At 44.8% G+C, this 26,494-nt stretch overlaps 1 protein-coding gene across 1 annotated transcript in view; it reads right to left on the reverse strand.

The window, feature by feature from the left end:
* slco4a1 (solute carrier organic anion transporter family, member 4A1) overlaps positions 1-21,918 on the reverse strand; it is a 159,937-nt gene extending 138,019 nt beyond the window's left edge. Inside the window, exon 1 of the mRNA XM_055652092.1 lies at positions 21,852-21,918. The gene's annotated coding sequence lies outside the window, so the exon portion shown is untranslated. The remainder of the gene's footprint in view (positions 1-21,851) is intronic.
* Positions 21,919-26,494: the final 4,576 nt, after the last annotated feature.

A 26,494-nucleotide genomic window follows, 5' to 3' on the forward strand; every position in this document is an offset into this window, starting at 1 on the left:
CTGACTCAAGCTACCTAAATATGCACATTAGTGGCAGTAAAGTCAATCCACTGTGGTTAGCTGCAATAGAAAATTAAGTGAGCATCTGTAACTTGGAAATTGTTTAACAAAATGTACGACCTTATGTACTTCTGCAGTGGTCTTAATGGGAGTGCCTGAGAGCATTTGGTCTGAATGGGAGGATGACTCGGAGAGGAATGATTCTGCTAACGTTTGACTTGAACACCAATAGTACTTCTTGTTTCTTTGAGGCAGTTAAACATTGATAATTGAGTCATATTTGAGTCATGGAACCATAGCGAGATGCAGGGCGAAACAGGCCCTTTGACTCACTGAGTCTGTATCAACCATCAACCACACATTTACAGTAAGGTTACATTCATACCATGTTTTATTATCCTCACCCCTTCCCCTGGTCCTACCACTCACCCATACACTGGGGGCAATTCATCATGCTCAGTTAATATAGCAAACCACATGTCTTTGGGGTGGGAGGAAACAAGAGCATCCAGAGGAAACCTACACTGACACATGGAGAATGTGCAAAGTCCATCTTTCTTGACCCATGCTTGTTCAGTGCTCTTGCCTAAACATTGCATTTGAAGTCCCCCTGGATATAATTCTTCTTCATCAATAGTCCTACAAAAATGACAACTGAAGCAACTACTATGGAGACTTTGGACTCCTGATCATCCGAACAGAAATATTATATCTGAAAAATAAGCAACTTCATGTTGAACACTGACAATATGCTAACAGATGACTTACATACACCCCACCCAGTATAGAATTGGTATAGTACTGGGAAACAAAATAATGTTAAATACTGGGAAATGGGCAGGGTGGGAACAGAAAGCTTAAAAACAATGAACTTAAAAGATTGATGGTAGACAAAAATGCTGGAGAAACTCAGCCGGTGAGGCAGCATCTATGGAGTGAAGGAATAGGTAACGTTTCATGTCAAGACCCTTTTTCAAACTGATGTGGGGGGGGGGGGGGGCGGGGTAGAAGAAAGGAAGAGGTGGAGACAGTGGGCTGTGGGAGAGCTGGGAAGGAGAGGGGAAGGAGCGAGAAGCAAGGACTATCTGAAATTAGAGGTTAATGTTCATACCGCTGGGGTGTAAATTACCCAAACAAAATATGAGGTTCTGCTCCTCCAATTTGTTGTGCGACTCACTGGCCATGGAGGAGGCCGAGGGCAGAAAGATCGGATATGGAATGGGAGGGGGAGTTGAAGTGCTGAGCCACCCGGAGATCGGGTTGGTTAATGTGGACTGTGCGGAGGTGTTGGGCGAGGTCATAGATGCTGCCTCACCCGCTGAGTTTCTCCAGCACTTTAGTCTATCTTCGATTTTTCCAGCATCTGCAATTATTTCTTAAACTTAAAAGATTGTAATCTTTATTCAAGCTCCGAGTATGGAAAATGTATGCAAAGGAACAAGGCTGAAAAATTAAAATTCACTGTTCAACATTTGTCCAGCATGATTCTGACTACAAAGACCTGTCGACCTTTCTTCAAAATAGTTTGGGTTTCGTGCAACACGAAACTTGAAGATGGACAAAAGCTGGAGTAGCTCAGCAGGACAGGCAGCGCAGCGACTCTGGAGAGAAGACCCTTCTTCAGACTGAACTGAACTCTCGGCGGTGAGAGTACTTGTGATTGTCTGAAGAAGGGTCTTGATCAGAAATGCAACCCTCTCCCCAGAGCCCCTGCCCGTCCCGCTGAGCCACCACAGACAGGGAGCTGAAGGTAGACACAGGGGGGTCCACCTTCAACTTCAGAGCCAAACAAAAAACACAGAGTGCTGGAGGAACTCAGCGGGAAAGGCAGCACCCGCGGAGGGAACATATCACTTATCAGGAGCCGCCATGGGTCAGGACTCTCCTCCCCCCCCCCCCCCCCCCCCCCCCCCCACCAACAGAAAGGAACCGCAGATGCAGTCGTCACCACAAAACGTCTAAGGAACTGCAGATGCTGGAAAATCGAAGGTAGACAAAAATGCTGGAGAAACTGAGCGGGTGCGAAGCCCTGTTCCACTGTGCGAGTGCACCCACGAGTTCTCCTGAGATAAAAAAAAAATCAAAACTCGTGGTAAGCACGTAGAATGAACGTAGCAGGTACGTCGGAGCTCGGGACATTTCTTAGCGCTAACGGGAGGTACTCGGGAAATGTGGTAACTCGTGAAGATTTTTCAACACGTTGAGAAATGTCCACAAGTAAAATATACTCGGGATGTAAAAATTTGATACTTTTAATTTAGTCATACCGTAATAGCTCGTGAGTTTATCGTAGTAGGACCTGGTGTCCTATATCAGTATTGTATGTTCATGATGGAAATAAGAATACTCAGTATATTCATTACCTTTGAATTGTAGTTTTATGTAATCCTCCATAATTTCTGAGTTGCATTTCACAATATCTATCAGACATACAGAATATTGCAAGGTAATATTTTGCCCACTCAGTTGTATCTTTCTATCTCAATAAATATCACAAAATATGCCATTGTTTCAGCCACATTATGACAAAATATAGAATGTAGGTTATTTGTAATCAGTCACCCCATCCCAGAAACAACAGTACTTAAAGAAGAACATTTGTTTTACTCATTTACAAGCATGTACCATACATAGTCTGTTGAATCATATACACCAAAATGTTGTGATCATTGCATAAAAGGTATTATCGTCTAAGAAATTTCATGTGGAATGATAATCCATCTCAGAACTCATTTAGGCAAGTCCCGAGCTATAGATACTTTCCCCCCCACCCCCAATCCCCCTCGCCCGATCTTCATTGAACCTACCATTTGACCAATCTTTTACTCAGCTGATGTAACGTTTCCTTCCTATCAAAGTCTCTGTGTAGCATCTTTGTCCCTATCTTCAAATTCCCACTTAGAAATAAAATACAACTTTCGACAAAAAATTCGCAGCAGGATCGCTATATAAATGCAAATATATGGTATTTAATCCTAGCATCCCCCCCCCCCCCCCCTTACCACCACACAAGAAGCGTAACTTGAAGCGTTTGCATTTGGAGAAGTTCGATACGGACCAGGAATGAAAATTAATAGCTTGAATCGATTAACAGCGAGCTACGAGGTTAGATTGAAACACCTGTCAGAGAGCTAAGAAACAATCCGGAGTTGACGGCTTATTGTTTTAAGTGAGCATTTTGCAGCAACCTCACCTTATATTCTGGTTCAATATTCTTTCCATGGAAATCTCCTATTTCACTTTGAAATTATATTCATTTATAACCTTTTGTAACATCAGTAATCACCTTAATGTTCGTGCATTTAGGACCGGGTATGCTTAAAACAATTTATTGTAATGTACTGTATCTTAAAAAAAACCCGACATCAACCAGGTGTGAAAATTACACTGAATCGAACGATGATTGAAAATGTGTGGGAATCGACTAATCGCGATCCTGCTGCATAATTTTTACGTCGAAATTTGTATTTTATTTCAAAGTGGGAATTTGAAGATAGGGACAGAGATGCTACACAGAGATTTTAAAATTGGGAGAGCTCTTGGGTGAACTTGCACAGTGGGACAGGGCTTGAGGCAGCATCTATGGAGCGAAGGAAATAGCCAACGTTTCGGGCCGGGTTTGAAGAAGGGTTTCGACCCGAAACCTTGCATATTTCCTTCGCTCCATAGATGGTGCCTCACCAGCTGAGTTTCACCAACAATTTAGTCTACCGCAAGACGTCAATGATTCCGGGAATTCGACAGAGCTAGAGAGAGACGAAATTGGGAGCGGGAGAGAGAGCGCACGAGAGAGAGAGAGGGAGAGAGCGAAAGAGAGGGAGACACAACGTGGGTCGGTAGGTAAATTGAATGACTAACCTGCTGCACACCAAGAAGCTCACAAAGAAGAAGCCCTCCCTCAATTATGATGGTCAGTTTTTAAAAATTCTCAATGTGTCATCAATGCATCAAAGGAATGCAGCTTCATTAATACTTGTTCAAAACACAATTACATTTACTGAGGAATGTGGATCGATGCATTGATGACACATTGTATAACTACTTGTTAACTACTGGCTGTTAACAAGTGCTACAGTAGTAGTTAACAAATCGTTTGTGTCTGATGGCCGTGCAACGGTTGTTATCCATGTTCGTTTTGTAAAAAAATCTATATGGCGAATGTTTTTAAAAAATATTTATTCAACAAAACAAATTTGTATTTCCGTACGAAATACGGAAAATTAACACAGGGTCCCCCTGAGGCACGGGGCCCAATTTGGAGAAATCGGTCCAATCGGCTTAAGGCTGGCCCTGCCTACTCCCAATTCCTCCGTCTACGCCGCATCTGCACCCAGGATGAAGTGTCCCACACCAGGCATCAGAGATATCCTCATTCTTCAGTGAATGGGGGTTCCCCTCTTCTACTATAGATGAGGCTGTCACCAGGGTCTCTTCTATACCTCGTGACTCTGCTCTCACTCCCCATACCCCCACTCGTAACAAGGACAGAGTCTCCCTTGTCCTCACCTTCCACCCTATCAGCCGTCACATACAATAAATAATCCTGACATTTTTGCCACCTCCAACCTGATCCCACCACTTGCCACATCTTCCCATTTCCTCCCCTGTCTGCTTTCTGCAGAGACCGCTCCCTCCATAACTCCCTGGTCAATTCGTCCCTTCCCACCCGAACAACCCCCTCTCCAGGCACTTTCCCTTGCAACCGCAAGAAATGCTACACTTGTCGCTTTACCTCCCCCCTTGACTCCATTCAAGGTCCCAAGCAGTCTTTCCAGGTGCAGCAGAGGTTCAACCTGCATCTCCTCCAACCTCATCTGTTGCATCCACTGCTCTAGATGTCAGCTGCTCTACATCGGTGAGACCAAGCGTAGGCTTGGCGATCGCTTCGTAGGAACACCTCTGCTCGGTTCGCAATAACCAACCTGATCTCTCGGTGGCTCAGCACTTCAACGTTCCCTCCCATTCCGAATCCGAGCTTTCTGTCCTGGGCCTCCTCCATGGCCAGAGTGAGGATCACCATACATTGGAGGAGCAGCACCTCATATTTCGCTTGGGTAGTTTACACCCCAGCAGTATGTACATTAACTTCTCTAATTTCAGGTAGTCCCTACTTTCTCCTCCCCTTCTCAGCTCTCCCTCAGCCCACTGTCTCTGTCTCTGCCTCTTCATTTCTTTTTCCTGCCCCCCACCCTCACATCAGGCTGAAGAAGGTTTTCGACCCGAAACGTTGCCTATTTCCTTCGCTCCGTAAATGCTGCCTCACCCGCTGAGTTTCTCCCGCATTTCTATCTACCTACAGTTCAGATACAATTAATTGGGATGTGCCAAAGTGAGGCACAGCCAAAGAGGAGAGTCCAATACTATAAATACAAGATTTTGTTATTGCACAAATTCTGTCCAGTCTATTCAATTACAACTCAAGGTAACCCATTAGAGTCCCACAAAGAGCGGAAGAACTAGAACATAGATATAGGCCATTTTGCTCGCTATGTCAAACAATGCTTATCAATACTAATCTTATTCGCCTGCATTAATTCTATACTCCCTTGCACATCAGAATACCTGTCCGTATACCTCTTAGTCATGTTTACTGTTCCTGTTACCTTCAGTTCTGGCAGTTCATTCCAGATATCCACTACTCTTTGCCTCTCAGGACCCCATTAAACATCCTCTCACTCACTTCTAATGTTTGCCCTCTAGATTTCCTCCATCATGGGAAATCGATATGGCAGCTTTCATGCTGTTATGTACCTCTAACATGTCAGCTCCCAGCCTCCTTTCCTTCATGTAAAACAGATCCAGCCTATCAAAAAAAAGACACAAAGTACTGGAGTAACTCAATGGGTCAGGCATGATTTTTGTAAACCAGCACCTGCAGTTCCATGTATCCAGCCGATCTAATCTCTCCTTATAACTCAAGCACTCCAATCCAGGCAACATTGTGGTGAATCGAACCTACACCCTCCCTAGTTTAATTACAACGTTCCTATGCTGCAGTGACCATAAATGTACACACTACTCCTTATCCAATTTAAATTTAATCTGCCATTCCTTTGCCCACTGTTGCAGTTTGATCTATTTCCTGATGTAATCTTAGACGACCCTCCTTGTTCACTATACCAGTAATTTTGGTGTCATCCACAAATTTGCAAACCCATATCACCTACATTCCCATCCAAATCATTAATATATATGAGAAACAAGACCTACAAACAGATCCTTACAGTCACAGGCTTCCAATCTGAAAAGCAATCCACCAACATCATCCTCTGCCTGCTATCACCAAACCAACTGTATCTAAATGGCTAGCGTACCCTAGATTCCATGTGTTCCAGATTCAGATTCAGATTCAATTTTAATTGTCATTGTCAGTGTACAGTACAGAGACAACGAAATGCATTTAGCATCTCCCTTGAAGAGCGACATAGCAAACGATTTGAATTAAAAAAAAATAATAAGTGTCCGGGAGGGGGGGGGGGGGTGGGGATTGGCAGTCACCGAGGTACGTTGTTGAGTAGAGTGACAGCCGCCGTAAAGAAGCTGTTCCTCGACCTGCTGGTTCGGCAACGGAGAGACCTGTAGCGCCTCCCGGATGGTAGGAGGGTAAACAGTCCATGGTTGGGGTGAGAGCAGTCCTTGGCGATGCTGAGCGCCCTCCGCAGACAGCGCTTGCTTTGGACAGACTCAATGGAGGGGAGCGTGGAACCGGTGATGCGTTGGGCAATTTTCACCACCCTCTGCAATGCCTTCCGGTCGGAGACAGAGCAGTCGCCATACCATACTGTGATGTAGTTGGTAAGGATGCTCTCGATGGTGCAGCGGTAGAAGTTCACCAGGATCTGAGGAGACAGATGGACCTTCTTCAGTCTCCTCAGGAAGAAGAGACGCTGATGAGCCTTCTTGATCAGAGTAGAGGTATTGTGGGTCCAAGAGAGGTCATCGGAGATGTTGACTCCCAGGAACCTGAAGCTAGAAACACGTTCCACCTCCGTCCCGTTAATGTGGATGGGGGTATGCGTGCCGCCTCTGGACTTCCTGAAGTCTACAATGAGCTCCTTGGTCTTCTTGGAGTTAAGGGCCAGGTTGTTGTCAGCGCACCATGCTGCTAAGTGCTGGACCTCCTCCCTGTAGGCCAGCTCATCGTTGTTGCTGATGAGGCCAATCACCGTTGTATCATCTGCATACTTGATGATGGTGTTAGTACCATGTACAGGTGTGCAGTCATAGGTGAAGAGGGAGTAGAGGAGGGGGCTCAACACACAGCCCTGAGGAACGCCGGTGTTCAGGGTGAGGGTTGAAGAGGTGTGCTTGTCTAACCTCACAGACTGGGGTCTGTTGGTTAGAAAGTCCAGTATCCAGTTGCAGAGGGAGGGGTCGATGCCCAGGTTACCGAGTTTGGTGATCAGTTTTGATGGAATAATGGTGTTGAATGCTGAGCTGTAATCGATGAACAGCATTCTTACATAAGTTGTTGTCGAGGTGGGAGAGGGCGGAGTGAAGTGCCGTTGAGATGGCATCCTCCGTACTCCTGTTCTTGCGGTAGGCAAACTGATAGGGATCCAGTGTGGGGGGTAGGCAGCTTTTGAGGTGTGCCAGGACCAGCCTCTCGAAGCACTTGGTGATGATGGGGGTAAGTTCCAACCTTCCGGACCAGTCTACCATGCCCAATTTCATCAAATGCCTTGTTACATTATACATAGACAGTATCTATTGTCCTGCCCATGGTCACTGCTGCAACAAAACTCAATCAAATTTGAGACATAAATCTGATGGAAAGTTCTTAAAAGGTTTTTAACTGACCTCTTATGCTAAAGCAAATGAATCTCTGCTGCACTGATATGATTTAATGTTCCAAGGAACATGAAACAAGGTTCCTTCAGGAAACCTTCAAGGAAGGTGACCTCCACAACATGACAAAGCCAAAGTCACGAACATGGACAACATGGATGGGCATCAATAATACCGGTGCCCAAGAAGAACAAGGTGACGTGCCTCAATGACTATTGACCAGTGGCACTAACGTCTGTGGTAATGAAGTGCTTTGAGAGGTTGATTATGGCGCATATCAACTCTTACCTCGACTAGAACCTCGACCCAATGCAGTTCGCTTATCGCCACAACAGATCAACAGATCGGTGGATGCGATCTCACTGGCTCTCCACTCTGCTCTGGACCACATGGACAACAGAAACTCATATGTCAGGCTGTTCTTCATTGACTACAGCTCGGCGTTTAACACCATCACCCCCTCCAAGCTGGTTACCAAGCTCTCAGATCTGGGTCTCTGCGCATCCCTCTGCAATTGGATCCTTGACTTCCTCATCCACAGACCAATTTGTCCGTATTGGTGGAAATGTGTCTTCCTCAATAACAATCAACACGGGAGCACCTCATGGCTGCGTGCTCAGCCCCCTGCTGTACTCACTCTATACTCATGACTGTGTAACTGGATTTAGTGTGAACTTCATTATCAAGTTCTCCGACGACACCACTGTTGTGGCACGAATCACATCATTCACCAACAGTATTGTATGAAACTTCAGTTTCAATAAATTGGAGAAAAACATATTGCCCGCTATGTGAAGCTTGCTGTTGAACATATTATAGTCCATAGAGATCAACTATATGAAAGCTATGAGTAAAAAAAACCCTCAATCTTGCCTACATATAAATTACGTTCAGTTTTGGACTATGTCAGCTGAGCAGAATACAGCACCAAGATAGACTTTGAAGAACAAGATTAGCATTTGTTCCTTAACTGAAACATATGACACTGACAATATGACAAAATCTACACAACTTGTAGCCGCTTTATTTTAAATGGACTGACTTCATATCAGGATGTAAATAAGAGGAACCTTCCCCATATATACTGAAATAAACCATCTAAAATCATAGACATAAAATGCTGGAGTAACAGGCAGCATCTCTGGATAGAAGGAATGGGTGATGTTTCGGGTTGAGGCCCTTCTTAAGGGCCTGTCCCACCAGCATGCGATTGCATGCGTCTAGTGCGACCAAACGTGGTGGCCGGCTTGAGGCGTACGGCCTCGCGGGGCCGGTCCCACTTCCAACCGCGGAGCCGTCTGGAGTTGTGCGTGGCTGGTCCCAACATCATACTCACCAATCAGCTGGGCAGGAGGCGGGCCGACTGAATTTGGACGTTGCACAGCGTTGGGCAGTTACATCATCACGCAACGGCACGCCGAGCGGTAACGTCATCGCGCAACGCCATGCGCTAAGCATACGCCGTCAAGACGCTACGTACGGCATCAAGACGCTGCGTACGGCGTCGAGACGCTGCGTACGCCCTTCGAGGCTCTGCGTACGGCTTCAATGCGGCTGCGGGCCGACAGGCCATTGCTGCGCGGAATTTTTGGACAGTGTCAGTTTTTCGGAGCCCCGCGCGATGTCGGGACCAGCCCCGCACAACTCCATACAGCTCCGGCGATCGAAGTGGGACCGGCCCCGCGAGGCCGTACGGCTCAAGCGACCACGTTAGGTTGCGCTAGCTGTATGCAGTCGCATGCTGGTGGGACAGGCCCTTTCGGCTGTCAGTGGAAAGGGAGAGGAATTGTAAGGTGTGAAAACGAGACAAAGGTGATGCAAATCAAGGGAAAATGTAGAATAGATCATTGTTAACTAGGAGAAGTTAACAACAAAGCAAACAGATAAAATGTAAACGATGACAGTCAAACTTGTTGGAGAACTGGGAAGGGGGGAGGGATGGGGAGAGAGGGAAGGCATGGGTTACTTGATGTTTGAGAGGTCCAATATTCATACCGCCCAAGCTGCCCAAGCAAAAGATGAGGTGTTGTTCCTCCAATTTGTGCTGGGCCTCACCCTGACACTGGAGGAGGCCAAGGACAGAAAGGTCAATGCGGGAATGGGAGGGAGAGTTAAGTGTTTAGCAACTGGGAGATCAGGTACCTTTATGCGGATTGAGCGGAGGTGTTCAGCGAAACGATCGCCAAGCCGACGCTTGGTCTCGCTGATATATAGGAGTCCACACCTGGAACAGCAGATCCAGTAGATGAGGTTGGAGGAGATACAAGTGAACCTCTGCCTCACTTGAAAAGACTGTCAGGGCCCTAGGGTTACGGGGGTTCCCCACTTCCATCATAGATGAGGCCCTCACTCGGGTCTCCTCAATATCCCATCGCTCCGCTCTTGCTCCCCCTCTCCCCAGCTGCAACAGGGACAGAGTCCCTCTAGTCTCCCCTTCCCACTCCCACACTGGCCGTTCAGTCCTGGGCCTTCTCCATTGTCAGAGTGAGGCCAAGCGCAAATTGGAGGAACAACACCTCTTATTTTGCTTGAGCAACTAACGCCCAGCGGAATTAATATTGACTTTGTCTCCATCTCCCTTGCCTTCCGTCTCTCTCCATTCCTCCCTCTTCCCAGTTTTCCGACTAGTCTGACTGTCCTTGTTTACATTTTATCTGTTTGTTTTGTTGTTCTTCTAGCTACAATGATCTATTCTACATGTTCCTTGATCCTCATCCCCTTTGTTTAGTTTTCACACCTTACACTTCCTTATCTCTGTATCTCCCTGACTCAGTCTGAAGAAGCGTGTCGACCCGAAACATCACCCATTCCTTCTATCCAGAGGAGCTGCCTATCCTGCTGTTACTCCAGCATTTTGTGTCTATCTGCAGTTCCTTGTTACTCATCTGTGTACAAGAAGGCACAGCAACGCCTGTTCCTGCTGAGGAAACTCAGGAGCTTTGATATCAGACAGGACATTTTAACAGCTGTCTATAAATCACTTATAGAATCTGTACTCACCTTTAACATCACATCCTGGTTCACCCTCACCTCTGTCAAAGACAAATCAAAGCTTTCCCGGATCATCAATCAGGCAAGCAAAATAACTGGCAAAACTCAAAATCAATTATCAGTACTCCACACCCAGGCACTTAAAAGGAAAGCCAATTTCATTACACAGGATCCCACCCACCCCCTGCACAAGTCTTTCCAACTTCTGCCATCAGGCTGCCGATATAAAGTCCCCCTATCCAAGAAAAACATCCACAAAAACTCATTCATACCCATTGCCATAAACAGCTTAAATAAAAAATAAACAATGAACAAATTAACCCTGACGCATTGTCACTTTACACGTATCCACAACTTTTATCTTGTCTATTTTTACTGTTTTTAATCTTTATATTTGCTTTTAAGATCGATACACACTGTATGTGCTCGCAGAAATCTGTGCTGTATGACTGCTTATCAGTACATTGTCCTGTCTGTATGTTGAGCCACGTCAAAGAAGATTTTTTGTTACAACAGACAATAAAGTTTTCTGAATCTGCATCTGAATCTGAATAATCATTGCCAGTTAAACTCCTGCAGTGAAGCCAATCAATGAATTCCACTGCTGGGAAAAAAATGTTGGACGCAAAGCATTGAGAAAACGTGATGTTTTGGCTTCTTCATTCCCTGTCAGTAAATTCTAACAATGTGGCCTGTCCTAATTGCTACTCTTCAACCAGACACTAAAAGTTATCTTCCATAAAGTAATTTATTTTGTTTTTATATTCCATGTGATTATCCCTCTGTAACCAGTTTGATATTATAGCCTGGATTCAGAGTAGCAATGAAGGATGTTGACAACATTAACTGTTGTCCACAATGCTTCCTTTTGCGTTTAAGTGTGGACTTGCTTAGATTCACTACATGCTTCACCAACCGCCCTCAGAGTGCCCACTGGTTTCAAATGATTGACTGAAAAACCCACTGAGACATGAAGGCCACACTCTGACATATAGAACAAGTGAGGCAGGAATGGTAAAAGGCAGAGTCAGAAAGAAAGAGGGGAAATGGGAAAATGGGAGAAGGTTAAGAAAAAGAGGCATGAATAATTAATGTGAATAAAGAGGAAATATAGAGATAAGAGGCATGAAAGAGGGAAAAAGTCTCCAACAGCAATATCTAAATGAATGAGACTCCATATATCATTAGCAAAGAGCTAATAATTAAATACCTACTTGATAAAATGTGTTTATGCTTTAAAGTATTATTTTGAACATTGTCCGACATGGTTTTGGGCTGAATGTAACCAGGTAATGTAACTTTATGTGCCTTTCATGGTGGAGTTACATCCTTGAGGTGCTGATATAATGCACACAATTGAGATTCAAGGTAATACGGTTAATAGCTTCATATCAGCATATCTAACTATTCATGAGTGAATACAGACATTGCTGCCCGATTTGCTCTGCGTTAAAGCTGAACACCATGGCTTCACTTATTAAAACAGGATCTAGGATCCCATTGCCAACTCTGTGGGCTGACACACAGCTATCAATAAAGACTCTGTTAATCTGACACACTCTCTGGACCTGATGAGGCATCAACAATTCATCAACTCAATTGGTTGCAAAATATAGTTTCCTACACAGGCCCCAGCACATCTGCACAGGGTGGAGATTTAATTATCCAAATGCTGGCTCAAAAACCCAGAGGAAGTCTGCCAGCAAGTGTAATGACAGCTGGTGTCATTCAGTCACCATTGGGGACATTAACAGCTGAATATCTAGGGAATACAGTGCATTCAGAAAGTATTCAGACCCCTTCACATTTTCCACAATTTGTAACGTTACAGCCTTATTTTAAAATGGATTCATTTCATTTTTCTTATCATCAATCTACACATAATACCCCAGAATGAAGAAGCGAAATTAGGTGTTTAGAAACTTTTGCAAAGTAATTAAAAAGAAATAACTGAAAAATCACATTTACATAAGTATTCAGACCCTTTGCTATGACACTCAAAATTGAGCTTAGGTGCATCCTGTTTCCACTGATTATTCTTGAGATGTTTCTACAATGATTGTAGTCCACCAGTGGTAAATTAAATTGATTGTACATGATTTGGAAAGGCACACAACTGTCCATTTAAGGTCCAACAGTTGACAGTGCACGTCAGAGCAAAAACCAAGCCATGAAGACAAAGGAATTGTCCATAGACCTCCGAGACAAGATTGTGTCGAGACACAGATGTGGGGAAGGGTATAAAACAATTTCTGCAGTATTGCAGGTCCCGAAGAGCACAGTGGCCTCTGTCATTCTTAAATGGAAGAACTTTGCAACCACCAGGACTCTTCATACAGCTGGCCACCAGGCCAAACTGAGCAATCGCGGGAGAAGGGCCTTGGTCAGGAAGGTGACCTAGAACCCCATGGTCACCCTGACAGAGCTCCAGAGTTCCTTTGTGGAGATGGGAGAACCTTCCAGAAGGACAACTATATCTGCAGCACCACCAATCAGGCCTTTATGGTAGAGTGGCCATACGGAAGCCATTCCTCAAAAAAAGGCACATGACAGCCCGCTTGGAGTTTGCCAAAAGGCACCTAAAGGGCTCTCACAATGAGAACCAAGATTCTCTGATCTGATGAAACCAAGATTGAACACTTTGGCCTGAATGTCAAGCGTTACGTCTGGAGGAAACCAGGCACCACTCATCACCTTGCCAACATCATACCTACGGTGAAACATGGTGGTGGCAGCTTCATGCTGTGGGGATGTTTTTCAGCGGCAAGAACTGGGAGAATCGTCAGGATTGAGGGAAGGATGAATGGAGCAAAGTACAGAGATACTTGATAAAAATCTGCTCCAGAGCGTTCTGGACCTCAGATGGGGCAGAGGTTCACCTTCCAACAGGACAACGGCCCTCAGCGCACAGCCAAGACAACGCAAGAGTGGCTTCGTGACAAGTCTGTGAATGTCCTTGAGTGGCCCATCCAGAGCCCGGACTTGAACCCGATCGAACATCTCTGGACCTGAAAATTGCTCCCATTCAAACCTGAGAAAGCTTGAGAGAATCTGCAGAGAAGAATGGGAGAAATTACCAAATACAGGTGTGCCAAGCTTGTAGAGTCATACCCAAGAGGACTTGAGGATGTAATCGCTTCCAAAGGTGCCTCAACAAAGTACTGAATAAAGGGTCTGAATACTTATGTAAATGTGATATTTTGGTTATTTCTTTTTAATTACTTTGCAAACATTTCTGAATACCTGTTTTCACTTTTTTATTATTTGATATTGTGTGTAGATTGATGATTAAAAAAATGAATTCAATCCATTTTAGAATAAGGCTGTAACGTAACAAAATGTGGAAAAAGTGAAGGGGTCTGAATACTTTCTGATTGCACTGTATATGACTATCTCCAACAGATTGGCAAGCGGGTGACAAAGAACCTATGTCTCATAACAAATACAGCACTCAACTATTTCCCTAGCCAAGAAACCTGAATGATGGGCTGTGAATAGTATATTTACATTGTGCACGAGAAGCATTCCTTCCTTCCATACTATTTCCTGTTTAATAAATGAAGGGTGTTACCCTACATTCACCAAACTTTATTCACGATGAATCATGTATCTTTATTTGAAATTATTATGAAACGTGCCACTGTGCGAGTCTTAACGTTGGACCGGATCAGCCCAACATGCCAGTTGGTGCTCATTCAGCCAAATGGTTGTCTGAACATGGCCACCAAAGTTCTATTATACATTAAACAAAAACGTTACGCAGTCATTGAACTAAGAATAAGCATCTTATATAAGAAAAGTAAGAAACTGGCCAATGATGCACAAAACTTCAAATAATTTTGAGGTTCAATTAAACATCTACAATTTTGTGCCCACCTTGTGCTTCAAATTCTCCTTCTACTTTATTGAAATCACCTCTTTTGACTCAATACTACCTTTGAACAATTTTTCTGAGTTAATAAATAACACAAAATGTGTAACTCTGTGGGTCAGGCAGCATCTCTGGAGATCATGAACAGGTGACGTTTCAGGTCAGGACCCTTCTTCAGACTCCCGACTAGAAATGTCGCCTATCCAGAAATCTCCAGAGATGCTGCTTGACTCACTGAGTTACTCCAGCACTCTGTGTCTTTTCTCATAAATCAGCACCTGCAGTTCCTCGTGTCTATATCTTTATGTGGTGTTCAGTCACCATTTAAAAATGCCTTCAAAACAACTCATAGTGAATGAATTTTGCATACTGAAGATGCAACAGAAGGGACAGACTTATATACTGATGGCAGTGGGGAATACAGAAACCATCAGGGAAATCCTGTAGTGGCCCACAATAGCATTTGCTGTGATTCAACCAAACTTGGTGTTGAATGGGTTTATCTGTAATGCACCAGTTACTCTGCACACCTGGCATAGTGCTGAGTGTCCCGCTAAAGTGGGTTGGTTTAACCTGTGGAGACATTTGTGGAGCTGGTGAAAGGAAGACTGAAGTCTAGCCTTCAATAGTGTTGAAGTACATCAAGCCTAAAAGGGATCGAGGAAAAAACACTTTCCTTTGGGAAGATCCAGAAGGATAGGGTCTGAGATAGAGGAGAGATTAGGAGATGGCGGAAGAGCAGTGAATTCAGAGAAGAATAAAGAGAGCATTTCGTTGTCTCTGTACTGTACACTGACAATGACAATTAAAATTGAATCTGAATCTGAGCTCTAGGGGCAGTGAATTCCAAGGATTCGTCAACTTTGAAGAACTTTCAGCTCTTATTTTGAGATTGTGACCCCTGGGATTCCACACTGTGGAAAACAGCCTCTTTAAATCTTTACCTATAAAAACTTTAAACTATTTTATAAAATACACATAGATCAGCAGAGATATACTACAATGGAAGGACTGCAATAATTGTTCACCTGATTGATTCCAAAACTGCGCTTAGGTTATCCAATAAGAGATGCAGACTGGGCCTATATTCTCTTTGAAGACCGAGAGGTGATGTAATTGAAACAGTCAAAATTCGAACAGGACTTGTAAAAGTAGAGGCAGGATGTTATGTTTTCCAGCCACTGTGTCTAGAATTGGTGGCACAGACTCAAGATGAGGGGTTGATCATTTAGGAGAGATGAGAGAAAAAATCTTCACCAAGGGTTAGTGACTCTTTAAAGTGAGAGTTTGAGTCATGGAGTTATACAGCACAGAAATGGGCCCTTTGTTCCACCACGTCCATGCAAACCCTTTTGCCCATCTAGACTGATCCCATTGCTCACATAGAGCCTGTCTAAATGCATCTCAAACTTAGCAACTGGATCTGGCAGTGCATTTTAGATATCTGTGTAAAAAAAACGTACTTGTCATATTCCCATTACATCTCTCATGCCCGCTTGTTTTGATAACCAGACCAAAGGATTACGATTTTTGACTTTTTACCCAGCCTAAATGACTGTCAAGATGGCCACGCCGTGTTTGGCTGCCTGTCGTCTCCCGTCTGGACGTCCATATGGCCTGCAGTCAATCCTGATCCACAAACGCCAAACATTCCTGGACATCTGAGCTGTTGTCGTGGAGGTATTCATCCAAGGCCCCGGAAAAAGCCTCGGACAAAGCCCCGGACAAAGCTACCTCAACCGTTCGCTCCACGCTCGGCTCCCGGTGGGTGTACGCGCCGTGCCAGGAGGCGGAGTAAATACGCGGGCGCCCTGGAAAGGTTGCAGAATCTCTCTCGCGCCCGTTCAACATCAGTTTACCTCGCCCAGCGCTGTGAAGTCGGATCTGGTTGGCCCTACCGCTCTATCTATTGGCGGTCCCTCGAGCCCAGGTATGCCTCTCTCCGGTCGATCATTCCGGTCCCCGGTCTGTCGGCCCGCTGGCTCCCAGCCAGGCCATGTGTGAAACGCAGCGGCGTGGTCTCCCTGAACCTCCGCCCGCTGGCTTGGGAGCCGCTACCGGACAACAACTTACTTGCAGTCCCTGCTAAAGTGGCCCTGATCAACGCGAGATCCTTACTGAACAAAACCTTCAACCTCAACGACTTATTCACCGCACGTGGATTGGACATCTTACTGGACACAGAAACCTGGCTTAATCCTGGTGAGCTTGCTCCACTCGTGGAACTCTGTCCTGATAACTGTAACTTTTTCAGCTCGCCTAGGCTCTCCGGATCAGGTGGGGGCCTGGCCACTGTGTTTAAGAAACATTTCAACTGCCACCTCCTGAACGCTGATCATTTCTCAAACTTCGAACATCAACTAATTATAGTTTGTCTAGTCTGTCCACTTTTAATTGTTCTTGTGTATCACCCACCAAAAACGCATAAGGACTTTATCACACAATTTGCTGATCTTATCTCTAGCTTGTTGCCCAAATTTGACCGGGTCCTGATTCTTGGTGATTTTAACATTCATGTCTGCTGTCCTACTAAGGCTCTTGTGAGTGAATTTATGAACCTGGTTGAGTCCTTCAATCTGACTCTACTTACCACTGGACCCACGCACAAGCTTGGCCACACACTCGACCTGGTGCTATCGTCTGGTCTCCCAATTTGTAATATTGAAATTATTGATGCTTGTCTGTCAGATCATAGCGCAATTATATATGATCCATCTCTGCCTTTCTCTCCCTCAAAATCCCATCTCCCTGTTCGCTACTGCCACTACATAAACTCTTCGACTGCCAGTAAGTTCTCTGAGGCTCTCATAGCTGCTCCCGACATCTGCACCATCGAGGTTTCTCCCCTCCATCTCAGCACTGACGACCTCATTTCTTTATTCATTACCACTTGCTCTTCCATCCTGGATTCTGTTGCTCCTCTTAAAATGAAAAAGCCTAAGCCTAAAGGCTGGCCCTGGCTCAATGACACCACCAGAGCCCGAAGAAGAGAGTACAGAAAATCAGAACGGAACTATAAATCTGATAAGCTTCATATTTCCTTTGAACTTCTGAGAAACAATTTCTCAAATACCAGGAAGCAGTAAAGTCTGCAAGGACACAATACTTTTCCGACCTTATTTCCAAAAACGCCCATAACTCCAAGGTCCTATTTAGTACCATTACCTCTGTCATATGTCCTGCCCCCAGTACCAGCTTAGCTGGGTCCCCTGCTAAGTGCGAAGACTTTACTACAATTTTCACCAGCAAAGTTGAGAACATCAGAACGAATATTTCCCCTCCCATCCGTGACCTAGCTGTCTCATTGGTCTGTTCTTCTAAATTAGACTGTTTCCAACCCGTTACTCTACCCTCCCTTGTAAAGCTGGTCTCCACTATGAAACCTGCAACCTGCCCCCTTGACGTTGTCCCCACTGCCCTTCTGAAGGATGTCATTGCAATAGCCGGTCCCAGCATCCTCTCTATCATCAACAGTTCTCAGGCCACTGGCACTGTTCCAACCTGCTTCAAGCACACGGTGGTCCAGCCCCTCCTGAAAAAACCTAACCTAAACCCCACCTTGCCCAGCAACTACAGACCTATTTCCAAACTGCCTTTCCTTTCAAAAGTCCTTGAAAAGGTTATTCTAAATCAACTAATGGCTTACCTACACCAAAATACCATCCTGGAAAGTTTCCAATCAGGTTTCAGGGCCCACCACAGCACAGAGTCTGCCTTTTTGAAGGTACATAATTACCTACTTCTCACCATTGACTCCGGTGACTGTGCAATCCTGCTCCTTCTCAACCCCAGAGCAGCATTTGATACAGTGGACCACACCATCCTAATTGACTGTCTCCGGTACAGGGTTGGTATTGATGGCACTGCCCTGAGCTGGTTCGTTTCTAACCTCAAAGATAGGAGTTTCTCTACAAACATAGACATCTCTTTCTCTTCCCCAGCTAACCTTTGCTGTGGGGGGTTCCATCCTAGACCCCATTCTCTTCTCCCTGTATATGTTCCCCCTAGGCCAAGTCATTCAAAGGCACGGCATTTCCTTGAAGAAGGGTTTCGGCCTGAAACTTTGCCTATTTCCTTCGCTCCATAGGTGCAGCTGCACCCGCTGAGTTTCTCCAGCACTTTTGTCTACCTTCGATTTTCCAGCAACTGTAGTTCCTTCTTAAACAGAGAGTTGTTTTTAAATGTGCTATAGAAATAAAATTGACTTGACTATATACCTATCTATCTTCTATACTTCTATCAGGTCTCCCCTCAGCCTCCTTTATTCCAGGGAAAATAAATCGAGCCTGAACAATCTCTCCCCAGAAGTCCTCCCATCCAAAGAACATGACAGAACAGGCCCTTCAGCCCACAATGCTGTCCTGAACATGATACTAAGATAAACTAATCTCAACTGCCTGCACGTGACCCATAACCCTTCATACCTTGCATATCCATGTGCCTATCTAAAAGCCTCTTAAATGCGCTGATCACATCTGTCTCCACCACCACACTGGCAGTGTGGTCTAGTCACCCTCTGTGTAAATGATTGTCCCGCTCATCTCCATTAAACTTTGCCCCTCTGACCATAAAGCTATACCCTCCAGTCTTTGATATTTCCACCCTGAGGAAAAAGGTTCTGAGTGCACACTCAATCTGTGCCTCTCATAATTTTATAAACTTCTATTGAGACTGCCGTTAACCACAGGTGTTCCAGCCAAAACAATCCAACATCCTGGTTGAATCAAAGAACTACAGATGCTGGTTAATATTGACACCAAGTGCTGTAGTAACTCAGCAGGTCAGGGCAGCGTCTTTGGAGAATGTGGATAGGTGACGTGTGGGTTGAGACCCATATTCAGACTGATTGTAGGAGAGTGGAGAAGGGGAGAAGCAGTGGAACACGTGGTAGGTAATAGGTTGATACTGGTGAGATATTATTTTAATAGAGAGTTGATTGGAATGAAGGCCAGCGATGAGAACAGAAGGTGTGAGGGTTTTGAAGAGTTAGGGAGGGAGGGGGAGGGAGAGAAATAGGTGGGAGTTCTGGTGGGGCACAGGGGAAGGAAGGGGGAGGGGAGCAGTTGGGGTGGGGGGTGGTGGGGGTGAGATTGTTAGAGGTTATGTAAAATCGCAAAATTCAATGTTCATACCGTTGGGCTGTAAGCTATCCAAACGGAATATGAGTTGCTGATTCTCCAGTTTGCGTGTGGCCTCACTCTGGCAATGGAGGCAGCTCATTACAGAAAGCTCTGTATGGGAATGGGAAGGAGAATTAAAATGGTTAGCAACTGGAAGAATCAGTAGACCTTGGTGGACCGAGCGCAAATGTTCAGCAAAGGGTGAATGTCCTCTGTAATCTCTTCAGTACAATCACATGGTTTGGAATGCTTTATCGATGAAACATGTAGAGGGTCAGTCGCTGAAAGTATCCAATGTACAGAGCGATTGTTTTTTTGGGAAGTGGTCCTGAGGTAAAAGATCAGACAATAACCTTACGGAATGGCAGGGCACAGCGCAAGGGGCTGATACCCACCATTATGTTGACGATAGACACAAAATGCTGGAGTAACTCAGTGGGTCAGGCAGCAACCCTGGAGAGAAGGAATGGGTGACGTTTTGGGCCGCGACACTTCTTCAGACCTGAAGAAGGGTCTCGACCCGAAACGTCACACACTCCTTCTCTCTAGAGACGCTGGCTGTCCTGCTGAGTTATAGCCCTGCCCCACGTTACAAGTTCATTCCAAGAGCTCTTCCCAGTTTGCCCTGATTCGAACTCGGAGATTTACGGTAATGGCCACTCGTCGGTACTCGGGGCTCTCGTGGACATTTTTCAACATGTTGAAAAATCTTCACGCGTCTTCCCGTGCTTACCTGCCGTTAGCATCGCGATCCGCTAAGAGACGTCCCCGAGCTCCGACGTACCCGCCACGTTCATTCTCCGTGCTTACCACGAGTTCATTTATTTTTTAACTCGGGAGAGCTCTTGGAATGAACTCGTACGGTGGGACAGGGCTATTACTCCAGCATCTTGTATCTATCTTAGGTGTAAACCAGCATTTCCAGTTCCATCCTACACATTGCTATTATGTTATCTTTTTAGAACACAACTACAGGTACATTAAAAAAATCTTGTTAGATTCTGGGCTGCCTGCAAACGAAGGTAGACACAAAGTGCTGGAGTAATTCAGCGTGCCAGGCAGCATTTCTGGAGAAAAAGGATGGGTGACTTTTCGGGTTGGGACTGAAAGAAGGATCCCAACCCAACCTTTTTCTCCAGCAATGCTGCTGACCCACTGAGATACACCAGCGTGTTGTCTTTCTTTGGCATAAACCAGCATCTGCATTTCTATGGTTCTACAAAATAAAGTTAGGGCCACATATCTTGCCTTGAATTGTTTTTTTGGGGAAAGCACCAATATGTATTTTGCACCTGGAATGACGTCAACATGTTCGCGTAAAAACCTGTCGGGGAAATTATGAAGAATATTTACTTCCCCCAGTCAGTGACAAGAGAACATGTGACCAGTGTGGCATTTCACTCGATCTCAGCAATAGGAAGGCAGTGCCTTTAGAAAGCAACGTGCCAGTGCTGGCGGATCTTAGCTTATTAATTTACAAGACATTTTATCAGGATCCTGCTACTGATGTGGGAGGCTCTGCCAAGCACCTGTTCGCCGATGTAAGAGGCAGGCGGCAGGTTTGACCTATAGTAACCCCTCTAAACGGTCCTCGTAAAAAGCACAAACACATATTTCAAGATCACTGGATCTTCAGTTCATATTATATTGGTTTAATGTAATTACATTTTATTTTAAACCAGAATTCTGACACGGAAACCCTTTATAAATATCACATTATATCAGCTTACAGCTGTAGCGCAAGGGTACCACGCAACAACATCTATTTGCATGTCTGAAATACCAACTTTCAGCATGCAATCACACTATACTTGAAACACAAGCACAGGCCACAAAGTGAACTTGAATAAACGAGTCCAAAATACACACAAAGGCTGTTGTTATAAGCTGTTATAGGCGGAATAACGCACAAAGCCTTAAAAGGCTGTTTGTTATAAGCGTAAATCTAACCGTATGCTGCTAATTGAAATGCATAATGCTTATACATGTTGGTTTGAATCTCTCCCGCACGTTTATCTGTCGGGGGAGGCGGTCGGTATAGCAGGATGAACAAGGCGAGCTGCAAAGGTAAAGGCACTCACATGTAGGACTATGTGTTCAGCGCTGTCCATGTCCAAGCCCCATTCATGAGGCAGGGAGGGAGGGGGTGGGACGCTGGAGGCGATGACTGACAGCCAAACCAGCCAAGGACGACACATCGCTCCATGGGACTATCCTAAAAGACCCAACCAGAGGCCACCCGTTGAATTACACGTCGACTTTGTATCGAGGATGTAGGCCAGCGATTGAAGCTGAGCGCCAATTTTGTACAAATGCCTGTTAGTTATCAAGGGCAACCTTCCATGCGGAGTGAATAAAACCAGAGGATCTTTATATCCTAACAGCAGTACCTCATACTTTGTATGATGGATGCTAGTAGTTTAAGAGGAAAATACATATTATCTGGAGAATCAAGAAGTTCATGTTATGAAATTAATTATGAGTCATAGTCATAGAGTGATACAGTGTGGAAACAGGCCCTTTGGCCCAACTTGCCCACACCAGCCAACAATGTCCTAGCTACACTAGTCCCACTTGCCTGCGCTTGGTCCATATCCCTCCAAACCTGTCCATTTGATAAGGTCCCACATAGGAGATTAGTAGGCAAAATTAGGGCACATGGTATTGGGGGTGGAGTGCTGACATGGATAGAGAAGTGGTCAGCAGACAGGAAACAGAGCGTGGGGATTAACCTTTCAGAATGGCAGGCAGTGACTAGTGGGGTACCGCAAGGCTCGGTGCTGGGACCGCAGCTATTTACAATATACATCAATAATTTGGATGAAGGGATTCAAAGTAACATCAGCAAATTTGCAGATGACACAAAGCTGGTTGGCAGTGTGAACTGTGAGAAGGATGCTATGAGGATGCAGGGTGACTTGGACAGGTTGGTGGAGTGGGCAGATGCATGGCAGATGAAGTTTAATGCAGATAAATGTGAGGTTATCCACTTTGGTAGCAAAAACAGGAAGGCAGATTACTATCTAAATGGCGTGAAGTTGGGAAAAGGGGAAGTACAACGGGATCTGGGGGTCCTTGTACATCAGTCTATGAAAGTAAGCATACAGGTACAGCAGGCTGTGAAGAAAGCAAATGGCATGTTAGCCTTTATAACAAGAGGAATCGAATATAGGAGCAAAGAGGTCCTCCTGCAATTTTCCAAAGCCCTAATGAGACCACACCTGGAGTATTGTGTGCAGTTTTGGTCCCCTGATTTGAGGAAGGACATTCTTGTTATTGAGGGAGTGTATCGTAGGTTTACAAGGTTAATTCCCGAGATGGTGTTTCCTCGCCTCCATTCTAAATGGCTTACTCCAGGCACCCACCAATCTGTGTGTAAAAAAACATGCTCCGCTCATCTTTAAACTTTGCCCCTCTCACCTTAAAACTATATCCTCTAATACTTGATATTTCCATTCTGGGAAAAGGGTTCTGACTGTCTATCCTATTTATGACTTTCATAATTTGATATTCTTCTTTCAGGTCTCTCCTCATATGCTGAGAGAATGGAGCAGCTGGGCTTGTACACTCTGGAATTTAGAAGGATGAGAGGGCATGTCATTGAAACATATAAGATTGTTAAGGGCTTTGACACGCTAGAGGCAGGAAACATGTTCCCGATGTTGGGGGAGTCCAGAACCAGGCGCCACAGATTAAGAATAAGGAGTAAGCCATTTAGAAGGGAGACGAGGAATCACTTTTTCTCACAGAGAGTGGTGAGTCTGTGGAACTCTCTGCCTCAGAGGGCGGTGGAGGTGGGTTCTCTGGATGCTTTCAAGAGAGAGTTAGAAAGGGCTCTTAAAAATAGCAGAGTCAGGGGATATGGGAAGAAGGCAGGAACGGGGTACTGATTGGGGATGATCAGCCATGATCACATTGAATGGCGGTGCTGGCTCGAAGGGCCGAATGGCTTATTGTCTATTGTCTATCCCTGTACCTGTCTAACTGTTTCTTAAACGATGGGATAGTCCCAGCCTCAACTACCTCATCTGGCAGTTTGTTCCATACACCCACCACCCTCTGTGTGAAAAAGTTACCCCTCAGATTATTTTCCCCTTCACCTTGAACCAATGTCCTCTGGTCCTTGATTCCCCTACTCTGGTCAAGAGACTGTGCATGTACCCAATCTATTCCTCTCATGATTTTGTACACCTCTATAAGATTCCCCCTCATCCTCCTGCGCTCCATGGAATAGAGACCCAGCCTACTCCACCTCGCCCTACAGCTCAGACTCTCTACTCCTGATGTCATCTTAGTAAATCTTTTCAGAACCCTTTCAAGGTTGACAATATCTTTCCTATAACATGGTGCCCATAACTGAACACAATATTCTAAACGCGATCTCGCCAAAGTCTGATACAACTGCAACATGACCTCCCAACTTTTATACTCAATACTCTGACTGATGCAGGCCAACAGCCTTTTTGACCACCTTATATACCTTCGATCTCGACCTTCAAGGAACCATGCACCTCTAATCCTAGATCCCGCAGCTCTACAACACTACCCAGAGGCCTACCATTCACTGTGTATGTTCTGCCCTTGTTCGACGTCCCAAATGCAACACCTCACACTTATCTGTATTAAATTCCATCCTCTGCCCACCTGGCCAATCGATCAAGATCCTGCTGCAATCTTTCATAACCATCTTCACTATCTGCAAAACCACTCACTTTTGTATCATTTTTGCATTAATCTTCAATAATATACCTAGGATTTTAAATGTCCTCCTGAAGCCAGCTGTGTGTTATTCCATCTTGAGTATTGGCTTTTATGGAATGTGATGAACTGCCCAGAAAAGCAATTTTTTTCAACAATATACTATGTAATCTAATCTAACAAGTTCTACTTTCTGATATTCGGAAAGTTCACGTTTCAATATAAGAAATAGGAGCAGGAAAAGGCTCTTCAGCTCTTTGAGTCTTTGCTGTTGTTCAAAAGGATTACAACACATGTAATGTTGACCTCAATGCCGCATTCCCACTATCTTCCCACACGACTTGAGTCCCTTGCAGTTATAGAACATAGAACCAGACAGCACAGGAACAATACAATACAATATTTATAGTCATTTGAACCTCAGTGAGGCTCAAACGAAATTCCGTTTGTCAAGATCAACTCGAATTTGCCAGAACATGCTCCATATCCCTCCATTCACTGTGTATCCATGTGCCTATACAAAATACTCTTTTTGGATAATAACCTTTATCAAATACCAGTATTGTATCTGCCTCCTCCACCATCCCTGGCAGCGCTTTCCAGGCACCCACAAATCTGTGTGTAAAAAAAAACGTGCTCCATTCATCTTTAAACTTTGCCCCTCTCACCTTAAAACTATATCCTCTAGTATTTGATATTTCCATCCTGGGAAAAAGGTTCTGACTGTCTATCCTATTTATGTCTTTCATAATTTGATATTCTTCTATCATGTCGCTCCTCATTCTCCGGCGTTCCGGAGAAAACAATCCGTGTGTGACCAACCTCTCCATGTAGCTAAACCTATGAATCCAGGCATCATACTGGTAAACATCCTCTGCACCCTTTCCAAAACATCCCTGCACTTTGTGTAAAGGGGTGAACAGAACTGATCACAATACTCCAAATGTGCCCAGGAAGTGTCACAGCTGGCGTCCTGGTGCCATCGCAACAACCTGGAGCTCAATGCTCTTAAGACAGTGGAATTGATTGTAGACTTTAGGAGACATCCCCTTCCCCCCACCCCACTCTCCATCAACAACGCCACAGTCACATCTGTGGAGTCTTTTAAGTTCCTGGGAACAATCATCTCAAAGGACCTTACGTGGGGGGCTACCATCGACTCCACAGTCAAAAAGCCACAACAGAGGATGTACTTCCTGCGGCAGCTGAGGAAGCACAATCTGCCACAGGCAATGATGGTCCAATTCTATACGGCCATCATAGAGTCTGTACTCACCTTCTCCACCATGGTCTGGTTTGGCTCAGCCACCAAACACGACACACGGAGGCTGCAGCGAATCGTCCGATCAGCTGAGAAGGTTATTGGCTGCAACCTTCCCTCCAGTGACGAACTGCACACTGCAAGGGCCAGGAAGCAAGCGGGTAAGTTCATCTCTGACCCCTCTCACCCTGGCCACAAACTCTTTGAATCACTTCCCTCTGGAAGGCGACTCCGGACTGTCAAAGCTGCCATAGCCAGACATAAAACAGCATTTTTCCACGAGTAGTAGCTCTACTAACCAAAAGTCTGTAGCCTCCTTTTGCTCTGGTATTTTATTTAATTCACATGTTTAATCAATAATGCTTTATTATTAATGTTTAATGTTTTATGTATCATTCTTAACTGTCACCGTATGTCATGTTGTCACTTGTGGGCAGAACACCAGGGCAAATTCCTTGAATATGAATACTTGGCCAATAAACATATTAATTAATCAATTAAGTAATTAATTAATTAATTCATTCATTCATAACCAATGTCCCATAAGGACAGTCTTACTCACAGTCTGCGTCTCCAAGTCATATAAATGTGTCAGTCATATAAATAAATAAGCAAATAAATAAATAAATAAATCCATGCAAACAAATACATACAAATAAATATTTATGCTTCCCCAGTTTTCTGTCGCAGAGATTTCCAAAGAATCAGATCTTCTAAAACTCCTCCTCATCTCAGTAGAAGTGGGAAACAGCTTGGATTTGCTGA

This window comes from Leucoraja erinacea, chromosome 21 (assembly GCF_028641065.1).
Source record: "Leucoraja erinacea ecotype New England chromosome 21, Leri_hhj_1, whole genome shotgun sequence".
NCBI lineage: Eukaryota > Metazoa > Chordata > Chondrichthyes > Rajiformes > Rajidae > Leucoraja > Leucoraja erinaceus.